Source organism: Schistocerca nitens, chromosome 7 (genome assembly GCF_023898315.1).
Source record: "Schistocerca nitens isolate TAMUIC-IGC-003100 chromosome 7, iqSchNite1.1, whole genome shotgun sequence".
NCBI lineage: Eukaryota > Metazoa > Arthropoda > Insecta > Orthoptera > Acrididae > Schistocerca > Schistocerca nitens.
In genome coordinates, this window is record NC_064620.1 from 30,387,526 (window position 1) to 30,403,866 (window position 16,341).

The following is a 16,341-nucleotide window of genomic DNA, read 5'->3' on the forward strand; positions in this document are numbered from 1 at the left end:
AGTTCGGGGAATATGTGTGCATCAGCACAGAAGAAGGAGGTCATGGCCGGTATTGCCAGAACAATATACTTATATGGATATGGTGTCTTTTCTTCTACGGGACTTGGTAAGAATGTCTTCCACGAGTAATGAGTGTGTTGGGGTGGGACACTACAAATGTAGTGTGTGGACATACAAGGTGAGAATGTGGGTCTCGCGGGAGGCGTGCGCGAGATAGTCCCTGCAGTCGCGCTAACCTCTGTGCCCTCGGTGGCTCAGATGGATAGAGCGTCTGCCATGTAAGCAGGAGATCCCGGGTTCGAGTCCCGGTCGGGGGGCACATTTTCACCTGTCCCCGTTGATATACAGGGTGATTCAAAAAGAATACCACAACTTTAAAAATGTGTATTTAATGGAAGAAACATAATATAACCTTCTGTTATACATCATTACAAAGAGTATTTAAAAAGGTTTTTTTTCGCTCAAAAACAAGTTCAGAGTTGTTCAATATGGCCCCCTCCAGACACCCGAGCAATATCAACCCGATACTCGTTCCAGACTCTCTGTAGCATATCAGGCGTAACAGTTTGGATAGCTGCTGTTATTTCTCGTTTCAAATCATCAATGGTGGCAGGGAGAGGTGGCCGAAACACCATATCCTTAACATACCCCCATAAGAAAAAATCGCAGGGGGTAAGATCAGGGCTTCTTGGAGGCCAGTGATGAAGTGCTCTGTCACGGGCTGCCTGGCGGCCGATCCATCGCCTCGGGTAGTTGACGTTCAGGTTTCATAACTAACCTTTTTCGTAGGACTCTCCATACAGTTCATTGTGGAATTTGCAGCTCTCTGCTAGCTCTGCAAGTCGATTTTCCTGGGCTGCGAACAAATGCTTGTTGGATGCGTGCTACATTTTCATCACTCGTTCTCGGCCGTCCAGAACTTTTCCCTTTACACAAACACCCATTCTCTGTAAACTGTTTATACCAACGTTTAATACACCACCTATCAGGAGGTTTAACACCATACTTCGTTCGAAATGCACGCTGAACAACTGTCGTCGATTCACTTCTGCCGTACTCAATAACACAAAAAGCTTTCTGTTGAGCGGTTGCCATCTTAGCATCAACTGACGCTGACGCCTAGTCAACAGCGCCTCAAGCGAACAAATGTACAACTAAATGAAATTTTATAGCTCCCTTAATTCGCCGACAGATAGTGCTTAGCTCTGCCTTTTGTCGTTGCAGAGTTTTAAATTCCTAAAGTTGTGGTATTCTTTTTGAATCACCCTGTATATCAACGCCCGTTAGCAGCTGAAGGTATTACTATAATTCTAATTTCGTTCTAGACGGCTGCATGTCATCAATGGTGTCTGTTCTTTCCGAAAGAACAGACACCATATCCATATAAACCCATTGCAGATGTCGGACGTCGTGGGGTGAGCAGACTAGTAAAACAGGACAGCAGGCGAATTGTGATAGAACTATCATCAGACTTTAATGCTGGGCAGAGTATGTGTCTGAACACACAGTGCACCGAACACACATACAATGGGCATCCGCAACCTACCACTCATGGATTTGCCAATGTTAACACCACGGCCCCGGCGAGCACGTGACCATCGGCACTGTACGTTCGCGCAGTGACTGAGCGTTGCGAGGTTTTACGGAACCTAATACCTTCTAACATCACGCCGATGGGAGGGTGCAAATCCGTCGTCTTACAGGACAACAGCTCCTTGACATCTATGCTGTGGGACGGAGACGAGCCAGCACCAGTTCCATTATTCTCTGGGGAACATTCGCGTGGACATTCATGGGTCCAGTGAAACTCGTACAAGGCATGACGACCAAGGAGTATCGTACACAGGCTGCAGACCACGTAGACCCCTTCAAGACGGTCATGTTTCCCGACGGCAGTGACATTTTTCAACATGGTAATACTCCATGTCACAAGGCCTGGAGTGTTATGGAGCTGTTCGTGGAAACATAGTGGCGAGTTCCAGTTGGTGTGCTGGCCCCCAACGCACCAGATCTGGACCCGATCGAACACATCTGGGATGTGACAAAGTGGCGTCGAAGCTCATCGCCATCCTTCCCGGAATTTATGGTAATTAGGCAACTTTTGCTACCAGAAGTGGTGCCAACTCCCTCCAGCTACCTACCAAGACTTTCACTGCTTCCACGCCACGACGCTTCGCCTCTGTTATCCGAGCCAAAGTTGGACATAGTTAGGGTGACCAGACGTCCGGATTATCCGGACATGTCCTCCTTTTTAGCCCTTTGTCCGGGGTCCGGGCGAATTTTTACAGTGTCCGGCTTTTTTGCAACGTTGAGCGTAATACAGTTAAATTTACAATTCGTCCCGTCCTATTGCTCTTTTCTTAAATACTTTAACTATTTGCACAGACTTCGTGATAAACACGTACGAAGGCGGTGTTAGTAGGTGGCACCAGGATCGTCGATGTTATCGTTGATCTACCTATAAGCAAATGCAAGTACCGATTATTTAAAATTTTCGTTTCGTATCTTCGCTTTGTATTGGCTTGGCTTCCTGTCGTGCACGTGTGATTTGTGAGTGTAATTTTTAACCGAGTGAGTTACGCTGCAGTCTGGAACCGCAAGACCGCTACGGTCGCAGGTTCGAATCCTGCCTCGGGCATGGATGTTTGTGATGTCCTTAGGTTAGTTAGGTTTTACTAGTTCTAAGTTCTAGGGGACTAATGACCTTAGCAGTTGAGTCCCATAGTGCTCAGAGCCATTTGAACCATTTTTTGAGTTACGTAAAATATTTGGCTATGCCTAAACGGAAGTGTACATTTTCTGATGTACTTTCCCGCAAATATCCGGCTTTAAGAAAGGGAGAAATGAATTTGAAGCGGAATGTAAGTTATGTGGATCTGGAACGTACGTCTCAGTGGCCAATAAAGGTAAGAAATAACTCGACAGATTAGCTGTCATGGTTTTATTTCACTGTTTCATAGTCATTCAATTTATTTGCATTCGGAAGGTTAAAATGTAGTTCACATGTCGTCAGCTGCTGCTTGAATTGTAGAGGTTGGTAGCGGTGCGTCGAATGAAGCGAGGTGAATGGTCTTACGTTTTTCGCTTTGTAAACAATTCCGTGTTGTTGACATAACAAAACAATTGACGCCTCACTGTTACCACAATCAATGTTTTAATTTTTTTTATATTGCTCAGTTAACCACCACCTGACGATCAGTGACAATTAACTACTAGTTTTTCCGGCAGTCACGTGACTTGTCCAAAGCTGATGGATGGTATCCCAATCTGCAGTTGACCCGTTTGATTTGTCCTCTTTTTTCTTCCTTTGTCCGCCTTTTTGAAGCTGTTTGTCCTCCTTTTAAACAATTGCATCTGGTCACCCTAGACATCGTGGCTATTAGGTAGGTGGTCATGAAGTTCTGGCTGATTAGTGTGCATTTCAGCTTCCACTCACACAAACAGTACCATTCCCAGCTCAGATTTATAAGCATCTGATAGATGATCTGTTTAAGAAGAAACTAAAAGGGTGGACTAAAATATTTGTATTACAAACAAAACTAACTTCTGTAAACAACTACACACACTTGGATACGTTATCTCCTCAAATGGACGGGCACAAAGATGCGCCGACAATGCAATCACATTTGCGCTCTAGTTCTTAGTTGAGCTCATGTTGAGTATGTAATAGTAGTCTCAAATCGCAAATATTGCATTTAAAAAATTCACAATATAAAGTCGGTTTTCGGAAAAGTTAGTAAAAGGTCACTTAACTAGTGATATAAACAGGTTATTATTACTAGTGTAGGTACTAGACGCTTTACGCTCGTTTATACTTACGTAACAATCGTACTCTTAAGTACGACGTCTGCCATTTCACACACGTCTTTAATGACCGATCTTCCAGTATTAAACTGTGAATCTTCTTGACGTTTTCCCCCTCTACTTCAGATTTCTGAGAAGTACTCCTTGTTCTACATCTTCAAAAGAAGTTGAATCAGTGAGTTCAGTACTAAACTGCAGAGGACAAGGAGTCTTAACACAGAAAACCATGGTGATGTTTGGCGGAGCCGTCGTATTGTCGAGGAGTGTTGGAAGTTGTTGGTAGTGCTTGTACTTGCGACGTTACAGTGATTCTCTCGGTTCGAAGAAAAATGTTGAAAATAAATATGAAATCTCAGCTTGATGCCGGAACTTTTAAACACGTGGTTGCAGTCTGTACACATGGAACATCAAACAACATCGAAATGTGGTGCATTCTATTTACGTATTTATTTTTTGCAAAAAAAAGGGAAAGAAAAAGAAAAAAAGAAAAAGAAAAAGAAAAAGCTACACGTCACGGGAAAAAGCCAATATACAGGTAATGAAAGACAGTAATGTACAGAGTTTATTAAGTTTTCGTGGTCGTATACGGATGAAACTCAATAAGACAAGCTAATTACTAGAGCCCGGATTTTATATAATTACATATTCTGTTCTTCCATAGTATTTAGTTATAAGAAAAACTAAAATGTCGACGGATTAAATTGAAAAGACATATTTTAAAGTTTTCAGTTACACGTTTTTACGTATTTTGAGATTCAATACGTATCTGACCTTATACTACGTAATTTTACGAATTTAGAATTACTGCGAAATTGCGTTTCCGTAAGTCCCGTACATTTTCATTCAATAGCGAGAAAGGAAAAAAAGTTTTATTATTGTGTTTCTCATACTGTCATCACTCTCATTACAGTCAGTTGCACAAGTTCGATGCGGACAGGAACGAGTAGTTTTATACGCTTTCCTTCCTTGTTCTCAAACGCTTCAAAGTGTGTAACAGTCAGATGCATTTAAGTTAACCATGGGGCCGGTTGCACCTTCGTTGTCATCAAAGCTGAAAACATGGATTTCTATTCACAGTGCCTTAACCATTGATGGTAAAATAGTACTCTGCCGAACTTGTGATAAACGTGTAGTAAGTACGATAAAATCTCAAACTGCACAACGTTTACGAAGCAGTCTACGTATTAGGAATAAACAACTGATTGCTTCAAAGAAACGCGTTCTACTTACGCAGTTGCAGGGACAGCCTACATTATGTCACAGTGAGTTTTACGAAGAACTTTGTTTTGCACTGGCTGCGGCGAACAGACACTGGAAGAAACTTTTCTTATAGAATTACTGTAGCTACAACATTACCAACGAGTCCCTTCTCAGGAAGAATTACCTGGGTCTTACTATGCTGACATATTACAAAAATCAGTGCTGACATTGGCGAATCACCTGTATGAGAATTCTTATGATTAGACGAAGGATGCTGTAGGCCGTATCATCGCTAATCTAATTGTGGGCAAGTTGAACTCTCAGGCTGCATCTACCAAAACAAATACACTCCTGGAAATGGAAAAAAGAACACATTGACACCGGTGAGTCAGACCCACCATACTTGCTCCGGACACTGCGAGAGGGCTGTACAAGCAATGATCACACCCACGGCACAGCGGACACACCAGGAACCGCGGTGTTGGCCGTCGAATGGCGCTAGCCGCGCAGCATTTGTGCACCGCCGCCGTCAGTGTCAGCCAGTTTGCCGTGGCATACGGAGCTCCACCGCAGTCTTTAACACTGGTAGCATGCCGCGACAGCGTGGACGTGAACCGTATGTGCAGTTGACGGACTTTGAGCGAGGGCGTATAGTGGGCATGCAGGAGGCCGGGTGGACGTACCGCCGAATTGCTCAACAGGTGGGGCGTGAGGTCTCCACAGTACATCGATGTTGTCGCCAGTGGTCGGCGGAAGGTGCACGTGCCCGTCGACCTGGGACCGGACCGCAGCGACGCACGGATGCACGCCAAGACCGTAGGATCCTACGCAGTGCCGTAGGGGACCACACCGCCACTTCCCAGCAAATTAGGGACACTGTTGCTCCTGGGGTATCGGCGAGGACCATTCGCAACCGTCTCCATGAAGCTGGGCTACGGTCCCGCACACCGTTAGGCCGTCTTCCGCTCACGCCCCAACATCGTGCAGCCCGCCTCCAGTGGTGTCGTGACAGGCGTGAATGGAGGGACGAATGGAGACCTGTCGTCTTCAGCGATGAGAGTCGCTTCTGCCTTGGTGCCAATGATGGTCGTATGCGTGTTTGGCGCCGTGCAGGTGAGCGCCACAATCAGGACTGCATACCACCGAGGCACACAGGGCCAACACCCGGCATCATGGTGTGGGGAGCGATCTCCTACACTGGCCGTACACCACTGGTGATCGTCGAGGGGATACTGAACAGTGCACGGTACATCCAAACCGTCATCGAACCCATCGTTCTACCATTCCTAGACCGGCAAGGGAACTTGCTGTTCCAACAGGACAATGCACGTCCGCATGTATCCCGTGCCACCCAACGTGCTCTAGAAGGTGTAAGTCAACTACCCTGGCCAGCAAGATCTCCGGATCTGTCCCCCATTGAGCATGTTTGGGACTGGATGAAGCGTCGTCTCACGCGGTCTGCACGTCCAGCACGAACGCTGGTCCAACTGAGGCGCCAGCTGGAAATGGCATGGCAAGCCGTTCCACAGGACTACATCCAGCATCTCTACGATCGTCTCCATGGGAGAATAGCAGCCTGCATTGCTGCGAAAGGTGGATATACACTGTACTAGTGCCGACATTGTGCATGCTCTGTTGCCTGTGTCTATGTGCCTGTGGTTCTGTCAGTGTGATCATGTGATGTATCTGACCCCAGGAATGTGTCAATAAAGTTTCCCCTTCCTGGGACAATGAATCATGGTGTTCTTATTTCAGTTTCCAGGAGTGTAGTTCAACAATCGCTAGAATCATTAATTATGGACTTAAGGTACTATGGCCAGATAGCGTAACAGAAGAGAGGGTCCTACTGATGTACAGTGATGCAGCTCAGTACATGGGAATAATGAAGGGTGCAGTTTGGAAGATCAGCCTTGTATCAGGTGAAGTGGGTGGTGTAGTTTCCAGTAAACTACAGTCGGTGCTGAATAAGAACCCTGCTTACGCATATGTTGTTACTTCGTCTCACTTATTTAATGGCGAAATTGTAGAACCCCTGAAAATACTACTCCTCGCACAAGCCTTCTGTATGAATATACCTCATTGAGCTCTTGCTAAGTTGAGCGATCTTTCTTGGGAACTGAAATCAGTATGATAGCACGTCGGCTATCTAAAATGCAACTGCCTAACTTTGTCTATAAGATCAATACCAGAATAATGTCAACAGGTCACAAGAAGCGTTTCCTCAATTACAGATAATGATTGGCGCATATACATTCAATTAGAGAAAAAATTCATATAAATTGCTGTGGCATGCAGATACCAGTGTGAGTGATGTAGAATAGAATAGAAACAATAGGTTTAGAAGTAGGTGTAGTTGTAGTTAGTCGACAAACCTCGAGTTCTTCCGAGGCTGCCAGTAACATATCTAGTAATACAGGATGGAAGTTATTGGTTTGGAACTTGAGTTAATTTCCTTTATTTTAGGTTATTTTATTTCTACGTTAATATAACGAATGGTTGTTGCTAATATGGTTTACTACTACATACATTGTATAAAACATTGTATGTCACCATGATCAACGAATATGTGTGACATGTTTAGAGTTTTCAGCTAACACGTTTAAAATTCGTAGCAACATATTGAACGGAATTGAAGTGAATTGATCTTCCTCTATTTATAAATACATATTAATACTGCACATGGCAACAGAAGATTTGGAAAAGTATATTGTAATTAACAGTGCATCCCGTACCACTGTCTCCTAAATGTTGGAGTGGGAGACACGTGTACTTTATTACTTTGTATGAGAAATGAATTCGTTAAAAATTAACATAGATATTTGTCAAGCCTGCCTATAAACTCATCTCTTCTAGCAAAAGATTAACTTTTGGATTTTAAATATAACTGCTTCATTACAAATTTATTCATACATATCACTAATTTTGGTTACATATTTATGCACATACTTTACAATACGTGGCTAATTTTTCGGATATTTATGTATCGTACTACGACGAAAACAAAAAGTAAATACTGAAATAAAATTTGCTACAGGTAATGCTATAATGACCTTCCTTCCCGAAAATATTTCTGCAAATTGGGGTTTCGGGTTCCGCTAAATAGGTCAAGTGTCCACTATGCACAGGAGGCGGCTACACGGGTAGCAGGGGCTGTGTGGCGTGGACTGGGCGGTTTTTTTAGGTTAGACAGTCTCGGGAAAGCTCAAAAAGGGCTCCAGTCTCAAATGGAACAGGGCAATGAAACGACAACAATCGACCTAGCAGCAGTCGGTATTGTAGTTGTAAACTGTTGTAACTGTGTTGGAAAAGTACCAGAGCTTCAAGCGCTGATAGAAAGCACTGAAGCTGAAATCGTTATAGGAACAGAAAGCTGGCTATAGGCGGAGATAATTTCTGCAGAAATTTTTACAGAGGCGCAAACCGTGTTCAGAAAAAATGGTTCAAATGGCTCTGAGCACTATGGGACTCAACTGCTGTGGTCATAAGTCCCCTAGAACTTAGAACTACTTAAACCTAACTAACCTAAGGACATCACACACATCCATGCCCGAGGCAGGATTCGAACCTGCGACCGTAGCGGTCGTGCGGTTCCAGACTGTAGCGCCTTTAACCGCTCGGCCACTCCGGCCGGCTCGTGTTCAGAAAGGATAGATTAAATGAAGTCGGTGGTGGTGTGTTTGTGTCCGTTGGTAGTAGTTTATCTTGTAGTGAAGATGAAATAGATAGGTCCTGCGAATTACTGTGGGAAGAGGTTATATTCAACAGCCGTACCAAAATAATAAGTGGCTCCTTATACCGACCCTCCGACTCAGATGTTATAATAGCTGAACTGTTCAAAGAAAACTTGAATCTCATTACAAATAAGTACCCCTCTCATACAGTTATAATTGGTGGAGACTTCAATCTACCCTCGATTTGTTGGCGAAAATACATGTTCAAAGCCGGTGGTAGACAGAAAACATATTCCGAAATTGTACTAAATGCGTTCTCTGAGAATTACTTTGAACAAGTTGTTCATGAGCCCACACGAATTGTAAATGGTTGCGAAAACACGTTTGACCTCTTCGCCACAAATTATGCTGATCTAATAGAGAGCGTCATCACGGATCCAGGGATTAGAGAACAAAAGGTCATTGTAGCAAGGCTCAAAACCATATCAACCAAAACCACTAAAAATAAAGGCAAAATATATCTATTTAAAACAGCAGATAAAAATTCGCTTGATGCCTTCCTAAGAGAGAGTCTCCATTCCTTCCAGGCTAATTATGTGAGTGTAGACCAGATATGGCTCAAATTCAAAGATACAGTATTGACAGCAATAGATAGATTCATACCGCATAAGTTAATAAGAGACGGGACTGATCGACCATGGTACACAAAACACGTCAGAACACTGTTGCAGAAGCAACGAAAAAAGCATGCCAAATTCAGAAGAACGCAAAATCCACAAGACTGGCTGTTTCACGGAAGCTCGAAATTTAGTGCGGACGTCAACACGAGATGCTTTTAGTAGTTTCCACAATGAAATATTGTCTCAAAATATGGTAGAAAATCCAAAGAGATTCTGGTCGTATGTAAAAGTACACCAGTGGCAAAAAACAGTCAATACCGTCACTACGCGGTAGTGACGGAAATGTTACCGAAGATGGTTCCACTAAAGCAGAGTTACTAAATACAGTTTTCCGTAATTGCCGAATAACGCTTACAAAACTGATTTTTCCTTAGGTACAGAAAGAGAAGTGCTTCCCTCAAACGTAACTAACAAACAGGACGCAGTGATTTTATTTTATTTTTTTTTTTTTTTTTTTCCTGAATGTTCAGTACACTTCTGGTGATATAGCAATTATAAACAAGAAATTCTTGTGTCAATGTTTTTCTCATTTTGAGTCGATATGTTGTCTCGTCATTCAGGAAGTTAAGTATGAGAAATGGAAGCCAAGCTTCTCTCGATCAGAAGTAAGATTTTTCAGAAGTTTAGTTGAGGAAGATTATAAGCGATCATACGAAAATTACCTTTGTAAACAGCGAACAGCGCAATATCTGTGAAATTAATCTTGAAAGAGGGATTATGACATTCGAAAATCGAACACCGTAGCATACTGTGAGTAAACAGTGATTATATTTCTGGTGTTTAGGAGAACAATTTGATAGCCTGCCCCACATTACCATGGCGGTTGTAATGTTATGGTTCTGCTTTTTGGAGCATTCTCTGAAGTCTAGTGTTGAGCTCATTGGATTGAATACAATTTCACTTTTATTACCAATTAAAAGGGAAAGCAGACTCCTTTCAGATCTTCACCAGATTGGGATTAGGCTTTTTAGCGATAAAATCGACCATAAAAAACGCTTTCACGGTGCACTCATGTGTGGAGAGCGGGGAGAATGACTGCTTAAACGCCTCGGGCAAGCTGTAATTAATTTTATTTCACTCCTCTGAATGAAGCGCAAACAACACAACAGCTTTAATAAGGCGCATAAATAAAACAGTCCCACTTGACACTGAATGTCGTCGATATCAGCGCCATTTCTCTGTGAGCTCAAGATTTCTCTGCCCGTCACTGTATATTCTCTTTTCTCGGGCGTATACGATTTGTTTAGGATCGCTCTGCCTCATCACACCTCCTGATAAGCCTTTTCTCCATATAGTGCTCAGTTTCATTGGATTGGTCAGTCACCTTCTGTAGAGCACCAGCATACTCGTCTTCACTTGGATAGTATTTCGGCTATCTTCGAACACCGATACAACGGCGATTACAATGACTGCGTCACTGACACGGTCAAGCAGCCGCGTATACTGGCTGCAGCTGTGTCGTCATATGAGGAGGGACGGATCGGAAGATGTCGGCGGCGTCAAATTATGCACCTGCTTCTCAGCTGCCCCTGTGTCACCGAAGCCGGTGTTGGACCTTCAGCCGGCCGGAGTGGCCGAGCGGTTCTAGGCGCTTCAGTCTGGAACCGCGCGACCGCTACGGTCGCAGGTTCGATTCCTGCCTCGGGCATGGCTGTGTGTGATGTCCTTATGTTAGGTAGGTTTAAGTAGTTCTAAGTTCTACAGGACTGATGACATCAGATATTAAGTCCCATAGTGTTCAGAGCCATTTGAACCATTTTGTTGAACCTTCGGCGCGTTGCTTGACCTTCACCATGGTGTACGTGGTTATTCTAATAAGAAAATGTACAGAGTGTAAGACGTTACTGGCCAACCGCCAGGACTGCATGACCATCGTGCATCACCTAAGAATTGACAGTGTCCAATACTGTTCATTATTTCTTGCTCAAATACCACTTTAATAGCAAGTGGGAAATTTATGACAGTACAAAAAAGAGTAAACTGCTTTTTTTTTCTTTTTTTAAGCTTAAAGCTATCCCATTTGAGCAAAACCACTCCGGAACTTTCACAGAAACACCATATACTATTTTCTCTGTTGATGCTTCTTTGCTCAGTTTCAACACAATGCTTGTACCATCTGCGGACAGGACTAATTCTGTCTCCAGTCTCTGGCAGATCATGAACAAGAACAGAAGTGGGCCAGCGATCGAACCCTGTGGGACTCGCACTTTAATTTCTTCGCACACGGATGATGTGGCATGTGGCGCGCCTCTATGTACTAGTCAAAAAGCCTAAGGTAGTGTTCTGCTTTCTGTTTCCTAAATAAGAACTAAACCAGGCATTAATGAACTACATATTAAATAAAAAATTAACTTCTCCAACAATATATTACGATTGACAAAATCAAATTCCTTAGATAAGTCATAGAAGATCCAAATTGGTGATGTATTGTCAGTCAAAGATTTTATTATGTGCACAATAAATGTGTAAACAGCTGACTCAGTGGAATGGCTCTTTTGAAATCCAGTGATTTGTAGAGTATCCCATTATTGCATAATTGGTGGCAACCCCATAGTACACTAAATTCTGCAGGATTTTACAAAAAATGTAAAGAGCGACACTGAGCGATAGTTATTGACATCTGTGAACTCTCTCTTTCTGTTGGGAGGCCTAACAAGAAAATACTTCAATCTTCTGGGCAAAAAACCTTTCTTAATGATATATTACATAAGTGACCAAGAACATAATATATTATAGGGCCATAACTTCTCTGTCTCGTATTGGAGATATTACCCACTTCATATGAACTTTTACTTTTTAGAGTCACAATGATCCTCCATTTATCTGATGGTGATATGAGATTAATTTTTAATTCTCTAAATGTCCACTGTATTTCTTCTGTAGTGATTATTTCGCTTTCTCTTCAGAACTATTTGCACCATATTTCCCACCTATTTTTAAAAATCAGTTATTGAAAATGTTTTTTACACATGAACTTCCCTTTATAATGCTCCCATTCTCACTAACATAAATATTGTCATCATTTGTTGCTTCTTTCTCTGTCTTTTAACAATATCCCATATTGAATTTATTTTATTATCTGGTCAGCCAATTTTTGACGCAAAGTAGGAACTCCTGGATTTTTTTTGCAATTTTTATTGCTATGCTAAAGCACTGTTTATAATGATTATTTTTGAATCATTACTTGTTCTGGCTATTTTCGTAATTTTCGTTATTAAGAGATTCCGATGCATGTAGTCATCCAAGTTTTCTTTAGTGACTTCCTGTTATTACACTCAGTTATCTTTTTAGGAGAACTGCTTTCAAAGGTGGATACAAACTCATTAAGAACTATACTGAATTTACAGTTAGAATTTGGCTCATTAAAAAGCTTTACTCTAGTCAAAATTTTTGAAGCTGTTTAAAATCCTTAGTAGTTTTGGCATTAATCAGCATCATTGTTCTCTTGAAGTCTTCCTGAACTGTACATGTCTGTAACTTATGTTTGTTAAATTAAAAGACTCCCCTCGCTTGTGAGCTGTCACTGCATGCGAAATTAATCTCAGGGATGCTTGCTTGGTATCTCTACTTGCTGTGCCCGGCTTTTGTAGTCAGGTCTGTTTCAAATACATGTGCCCTACTAGCTTTAATGCCAATAGATAAGAGTTAAACACAATATGAGGAGCCGGCCGCGGTGGCCGTGCGGTTCTGGCGCTGCAGTCCGGAACCGCGAGGCTGCTACGGTCGCAGGTTCGAATCCTGCCTCGGGCATGGGTGTGTGTGATGTCCTTAGGTTAGTTAGGTTTAAGTAGTTCTAAGTTCTAGGGGACTTATGACCTAAGATGTTGAGTCCCATAGTGCTCAGAGCCATTTGAATTTTCTGCCTTGCCGTACACTCTGACTAGAATTAATCGACTGAACACTTTCATGATAGAACACGTGGTGGCTGATGGTCTGAATCTATCAATTTCATAAAACCTTTACAAACCTGGAATTATTCAGGCCAGGCAGAAAAGGAAGCTCTGTGTATTAACTACTGTTAAAATGAACTAGCTTTAATTTGGAAGTTACGTGATGGCTGATGGCCGAGCCAAAATCTATCAGTCACAGAATGGGAACATCGTTAGAATTGAGCCCAAACGAATAAATAAAAAACAGTTTGTGGATGCTTCAAAAATGGAATCTCTTCACAGGCAGTCCCTCCCATCTTTATACTGTAGATTCTAGCACTGTGCCCCAATGTGAATACTCATTTCCCAGAGCGAAGTCAGACATAGGCAGTTCCTTCAGTCACGTGAATTTACACCAAAATTCCAAATAACAAAATTCGTAAATGTTACTAAGTGGCACAATGAATAACCAATCTCAAATAATTGAAATATCGAATCTATGCGAATTTACAAAATGCTTTGTTCAAAGTCTCAGAGCAGAGCAAGCCAAGTGTATTCATTACTTACCAGCGCTGAACAGAGAACGAAAAGTTTTTGCTCTCAACGCGCGTCTGTCCTGGGCAGCCGGTGAGGGAAGAGAGAGGCCCTTGTTGCCAATACCTGCACCATGCATCAGTGTGGAGTGTTCACTTCCTGTTACTAAGTTACGGCTCTGGCCATACCCCAAACGGTTTCAGATTTAATTTGGCACTAAATGTGAATGACACTAAGGTACTCTCTGACAATAGCGGAGCGTGCTTCAAAAGATTTTGATATTCCAATTACAAAGATTCACACACAAATAGGGAAGAATGGAAGGGAGAACATACTGCATTAGGAAGAAATAAATAAGTATACGCATGTGCATTTTTCTTTACCAGAGGTTAGGCGATTAGTGTTGCAGTGAATTGAAAGATAACAATTTAAAATGGAAGTAACAAGTTGCCGACAACAAGTTGTGGAACATGTTGCACACATTTTTAATGGAAGTGGGACACACAATGTCTACAAGGGTACTACTATCTTGAGCAACACGTACGGAAATTCGTGGCTATCAAATTATAAACAGCTCAGAGCACCTCCAAATCACTTTCTCTGTCAGATTCCTTCAAGAAATTTGCAGTTAAGTCACCACAAGTTAATACTCCCTTTCTTTTATCTCACAGAGAGCACAATAATTAATCAAAATTTTTTATCAATATTTCCCAACTACCAGTGGAAATGTGTATACTGTAACAATCCCAGGTAGTAGTGCATTCTACAAGAGTAACCAACAAGCGCATGCATCTGTGTCCTGATATAGAAATTACTTATTTCTACATTTTTGGAATTCTATCTCTCGTAAGTATGACAACTCATCATTTATCTATATTGGATCAACATCAATATGTAGCTGACATACAACCACTTACAATAATATTTTCTACCCTTGTGATTAGACTGAGACAAGCCACGCTATGTTACTGATAACTTTCGAAAACTTCCTTTGCAGTTTGTGCATATTGGTCATTGATGATGGAAATGCTAAAATCATCTGGATATTCTGAAACACTGACAGCTGTATTTACAATGACATAAATTCAGCAAATAATGATTACTCGAAATAATAAGTATCTCATCTCCTCCAGTTTCTGGAATGTGTCGTAGATTATAATACAGAAGAACCCAACAAATAAATTAGTTTAGGAAATGCAGGACATACTTCTTCATTTACAATAAGAATTATTAATTTTATTCTGCTGAGTACCAGAGCATGTGGGTATTCGTGAGGGAGGGAGGGGGGGGGGATGACACAAAGACTGACACAGTGGCCAGAGAGGCTTGTGAAGGGATCATTATAGTAAAATATGTCACCTTGACTGATGCAATCGCACCACTTGAGAAGGACGGTCACATGTAAATTGTAACTAGTTGGATGCACATACAAAACAATAAATTATTTGAAAATACAGCCTCGTAGAACATCTTGAAAGCAACTCAGATGTAAAGAGACTGAGATCAAGTCACTGTCTCAAAACGTATGGCTACCATCTATATTACGGAGGTAAAATAATCCTCTGTTCGTATTTTCAGCTCGAAACCACATAGGAGGATGCCGTTGCCCGGAAAAACAAAACAGGCATTCGATAAGCCATAGTGTGAAATGTTTGATCTCTTAATCAAGTAGGTAGGTTAGAGAATTTAAAAGTTAAATAGAGAGGTTGAAGTTGGATATAGTGGGAATTAACGAAGTGTGATGGAAGGATGAACGGGATTTCCAGTTAGGACAGTACAGGGTTACGAATACAAAATCGAATAGGAGTAATGGAGGAGTAGGCCTAATAACTAATAAAGGAATAAGACTATGGGTAAGCTAATATGAGCAACATTTTGAACTCATTATTTCAGCCAAAGTAGACACGAAGCCAACTCCCAACACAACAGCACAATTTTATATGCCTCCTACCTCTGCAGATGAACAGATTGTGTGATGAGATGAAAGAAATTTTTAGATAATTAAAACTAAACTAAACTCGGTCTGAACCGGCCTTGGAAGGCCTTTAACAGAGACGAAAATTCAGTTATGATGGGACATTAGACGTCGATAGTAGGAAATGAACAGAAGGAAACTTAATAGGACTGGGGGAAAAGAATGAAAAGGGAAAACTGATACAATTTTTAACAGAGGATGATTTAATACGTAGAAGAGATCTGGGGACACTAGAAAGTTTCACTGATTGTATAGAACTATGACAGAAATTTCGAATGTAAGACGTTTCCAGGGGCAGATGTGGACTCCGAACATAATCTTTTGCTACTAATTTTAATGAATGATGAAAACCACTCAGTTCTGTTATTACACATTTATCGTGTTACAGTGAGTTTCGTTCTTAGAACATATTCAGGTTGCCTGCTGTCAAAACAAAAAATTAGGCTAAAGTTATTCCATCTTAACGATTAAATTAAGCAATTCTCAGCGAGACAGGCACTGATCTCATTGGTCGGCGCACACGGAACTCAAAGACGACTTCCGGGATACCTCACAGACCACCCAAACAAAACTAAATTGTCTGTAATCGATATTAGGTACTTAATTGC

The 16,341-nt window shown here is 41.8% G+C and overlaps 1 non-coding gene across 1 annotated transcript; it reads left to right on the plus strand.

Moving 5' to 3' along the window:
- Window positions 1-243: 243 nt before the first annotated feature.
- Trnat-ugu (transfer RNA threonine (anticodon UGU)) lies at window positions 244-317 on the plus strand. Its single transcript has one exon. It is a non-coding gene; the product is annotated as a tRNA-Thr (tRNA).
- Window positions 318-16,341: the final 16,024 nt, after the last annotated feature.